Source organism: Ranitomeya variabilis, chromosome 3, assembly GCF_051348905.1.
Source record: "Ranitomeya variabilis isolate aRanVar5 chromosome 3, aRanVar5.hap1, whole genome shotgun sequence".
NCBI classification, from domain to species: domain Eukaryota; kingdom Metazoa; phylum Chordata; class Amphibia; order Anura; family Dendrobatidae; genus Ranitomeya; species Ranitomeya variabilis.
This window is the reverse complement of record NC_135234.1, coordinates 165,104,225-165,108,752: the sequence shown is the minus strand read 5'-3', so window position 1 is coordinate 165,108,752 and position 4,528 is coordinate 165,104,225. Positions and strand designations below refer to the sequence as shown.

At 43.3% G+C, this 4,528-nt stretch overlaps 1 pseudogene; it reads left to right on the top strand.

The window, feature by feature from the left end:
* Positions 1 to 2,762: 2,762 nt before the first annotated feature.
* On the top strand, positions 2,763 to 3,523 carry LOC143817640 (zinc finger protein 592-like; annotated as a pseudogene).
* Positions 3,524 to 4,528: the final 1,005 nt, after the last annotated feature.

Sequence of the window (4,528 nt, the reverse complement as noted above, 5' to 3'; positions counted from 1 at the left end):
AAGGCCTACCATAAGTAACACACTACGCCACCATGGACTCAGATCCTGCAGTGCCAGACGTGTCCCACTGCTTAAGCCAGTACATGTCCGGGCCCGTCTGAAGTTTGCTAGAGAGCATTTGGATGATCCAGAGGAGTTTTGGGAGAATGTCCTATGGTCTGATGAAACCAAACTGGAACTGTTTGGTAGAAACACAATTTGTCGTGTTTGGAGGAAAAAGAATACTGAGTTGCATCCATCAAACACCATACCTACTGTAAAGCATGGTGGTGGAAACATCATGCTTTGGGGCTGTTTCTCTGCAAAGGGGCCAGAACGACTGATCCGGGTACATGAAAGAATGAATGGGGCCATGTATCGTGAGATTTTGAGAGCAAACCTCCTTCCATCAGCAAGGGCATTGAAGATGAAACGTGGCTGGGTCTTTCAACATGACAATGATCCAAAGCACACCGCCAGGCAAATGAAGGAGTGGTTTCGTAAGAAGCATGTCAAGGTCCTGGAGTGGCCTAGCCAGTCTCCAGATCTCAACCCTATAGAAAACCTTTGGAGGGAGTTGAAAGTCCGTGTTGCCAAGCGAAAAGCCAAAAACATCACTGCTCTAGAGGAGATCTGCATGGAGGAATGGGCCAACATACCAACAACAGTGTGTGGCAACCTTGTGAAGACTTACAGAAAACGTTTGACCTCTGTCATTGCCAACAAAGGATATATTACAAAGTATTGAGATGAAATTTTGTTTCTGACCAAATACTTATTTTCCACCATAATATGCAAATAAAATGAAAAAAAAACAGACAATGTGATTTTCTGGATTTTTTTTTCTCAGTTTGTCTCCCATAGTTGAGGTCTACCTATGATGTAAATTACAGACGCCTCTCATCTTTTTAAGTGGTGGAACTTGCACTATTGCTGACTGACTAAATACTTTTTTGCCCCACTGTATGTTTCTCTCAGTGTATCTGAAGGCATGGAACTTTGGATCACGACGTTTTTTAAATTTGGAGGTTACCTGTAGCACAGCAAGGGCGGGTCTATTAATATTGTTTTTAGCCAGTCATCCTTGTTTAAGTTGTGAAATTTTTTAGCAGTTAATAGTAATAATAATCATTTTATTTCTATAGCGCCAACATATTCAGCAGCACTTTAGATTTTAGAGGGGATTTGTACAGACAATAAAAGACATTACAGCTTATAATCTAGACTATAAGTTTTTCTCAGTACCTAAAGCTGTGGGTTGTAGGTTACCACCAGACGTACACAATTATTTTCCTCTGTATTAAAGTAATTGACTTATAGGGATCCTTGTGGCTCGAATGATGTGATCATCAATGTAGGTGGGGTGGTAGCCTTAATTTTAAATGTTCATCAATATCCCTTAAGGTACCGTCACACTCAGCGACGCTGCAGCGATATAGACAACGAGCCGATCGCTGCAGCGTCGCTGTTTAGGTCGCTGTAGAGATGTCAAACACAGCAGCTCCAGAACGATGCAGGAGCGATCCTGTGACGTAACACCTTGTGCAGGCATGTACTACGAAGGACAGAGAATGAACTTCAATTCAATATTGCAGCCAGCATGCAGCCAGCGGGTAAGGAAAGGGTGAATCAAACACTCGAAAACCCCGCCCCTATGGCTGAAAATTGTTCCCTCCAAATTCAAGTGACAGAGTCCCTTTAAGGCCAGAAGTGGCAGGCCAAGAGAAACATCAGAAAGGCAGAGAAGAATGGTGAGATCAGTCAAGGACAATCCTCAGACAACCTCCAGAGAGCTGCAGCATCAACTTGCTGCAGATGGTGTCACTGTGCATCGGTCAACTATACAACGCACTTTGCACAAGGAGAAGCTGTATGGGAGAGTGATGCGAAAGAAGTCGTTTCTGCAAGCATGCCACAGAGTCGGCTGAGGTATGCAAAAGCACATTTGGAGAAGCCAATTTCTTTTTGGAAGAAGGTCCTGTGGACTGATGAAACCAAGATTGAGTTGTTTGGTCATACAAAAAGGCGTTATGCATGGCGGCCAAAAAACACAGCATTCCAAGAAAAACACATGCTACCCACAGTAAAATTTGGTGGAGGTTCCATCATGCTTTGGGGCTGTGTGGCCAATGCTGGCACCGGGAATCTTGTTAAAGCTGAGGGATGCATGGATTCCTCTCAGTATCAGCAGATAATTGACAATAATGTTCATAAATCAGTGACAAAGTTGAAGTTACGCAGGGGATGGATCTTTCAGCAAGACAATGATCCAAAACACCGCTCCAAATCTACTCAGGAATTCATGCAGAGGAACATTACACTGTTCTGGAATGGCCATCCCAGTCCCCAGACCTGAATATCATTGAACATCTGTGTGATCATTTGAAGAGGGCTGTCCATGCTCGGCGACCATCAAACTTAACTGAACTGGAATTGTTTTGTAAAGAGGAATGGTCAAAAATACCTTCATCCAGGATCCAGGAACTCATCAAAAGCTACAGGAAGTGACTAGAGGCTGTTATTTTTGCAAAAGGAGGATCTACTAAATATTAATGTCACTTTTCTGGTGAGGTGCCCATACTTATGCACCTGTCAAATTTTGTTTGAATGCAGATTACACCTTTTCTGTTAGTACAATAAACCTCATTTCAAGGCAGAAACATTACTGTGTCCAACAGTTATTAGATATATGAAACTGAAATAGCTGTTGCAAAAAACCCCAATTTTTATAAAACATTAAGCTTAAGATTAATAGGGGTGCTCAAACTTTTTCATATAACTGTATGTATTTGTATGATAATCTGTCTTTGGACTAGTCTGTGTCTGTCACTGCTGTTCCAACAGTTAGCGTTATTGTAAAAAACACCAGCCAACAGGAGTCATTTGAGGAATCTGAAAAGGATGAAAATATCAATGGTCCAACTGTACTGCTGTATGATTTTCGTGGCTCTGAAGTGGTCCCTGATTCCCATGCTGTTGCACCAGGCTATGAAAATTTGAACCTTGATTCATCAATTTAGACAACTCATGGAACTACAGATAAAAAATAGAATTGCACAATGCAGAACTTTTGCCCAGTTTAGCCCTATTTCTAGCCCTGAGCCAGAAGATTCAAAAGATATTGTTCATAATAAGCAGAAGGTAGCAGAGTCTCTGTACTTTCCACAGCCTTCCATGTATGATCCTGAAGAAGAATGCATGGTCGATTCTCTTAGAAGACCCTCGGAACCAGAGCGGATTATGTTTGATGAATGATGAATACTGTAAAAAAGAGCAGAAATCTGACTGCATGGAAGCAGAGAAGGCTAGAACTGATCAAACCCAAGGTATCAACAAAAACAGCAGCTTGCTTGGTTCATCTATGCCTTTTAGGGATGATCAGGATAGCGGCAATTCTCAGGATAAAGTGTTTTCCGGTACATGGGACTCTTTCTGTGATGTAGCAGGTACATCAACTCTGTCTTCATCTGTGCCACCTAAGCAGTGGATTAAACCTGCTCATTCTAAATTATCCTCTTATGTAGCTGCTTTGGTGGCCTTGTAAGGCTAAAAAGTTGTGGTGGTTCTTAAGTAGGAATCTTTAAGAAATGAAGGTCAGTCAGTCCGAAAAATTGGGAAAACTTTGAAAGTGTCCCCAAGTGCAGTGGCAAAAACCATCAAGCGCTACAAAGAAACTGGCTCACATGAGGACCGCCCCAGGAAAGGAAGACCAAGAGTCACCTCTGCTTCTGAGGATAAGTTTGTCCGAGTCACCAGCCTCAGAAATCACAGGATAACAGCAGCTCAGACTAGAGACCAGGTCAATGCCACACAGAGTTCTAGCAGCAGACACATCTCTACAACAACTGTTAAGAGGAGACTTTGTGCAGCAGGCCTTCATGGTAAAATAGCTGCTAGGAAACCACTGCTAAGGACAGGCAACAAGCAGAAGAGACTTGTTTGGGCTAAAGAACACAAGGAATAGACATTAGACCAGTGGAAATCTGTGCTTTGGTCTGATGAGTCCAAATTTGAGATCTTTGGTTCCAACCACCGTGTCTTTGTGCGACGCAGAAAAGGTGAATGGATGGACTCTACATGCCTGGTTCCCACCGTGAAGCATGGAGGAGGAGGTGTGATTGTGTGGGGGTGCTTTGCTGGTGATACTGTTGGGGATTTATTGAAAATTGAAGGCATACTGAACCAGCATGGCTACCACAGCATCTTGCAGCGGCATGCTATTCCATCTGGTTTGCTTTTAGTTGGACCATCATTTATTTTTCAACAGGACAATGACCCCAAGCACACCTCCAGGCTGTGTAAGGGCTATTTGACCAAGAAGAAGAGTGGTGGGGTGCTACGCCAGATGACCTGACCTCCACAGTCACCAGACCAGAACCCAATAGAGACGGTTTGGGGTGAGCTGGACTGCAGAGTGAAGGCAAAAGGGCCAACAAGTGCTGAGCATCTCTGGGAACTCCTTCAAGATTGTTGGAAGACCATTCCCGGTGACTACCTCTTGAAGGTCATCAAGAGAATGCCAAGAGTGTGCAAATCAGCCATCAAAGCA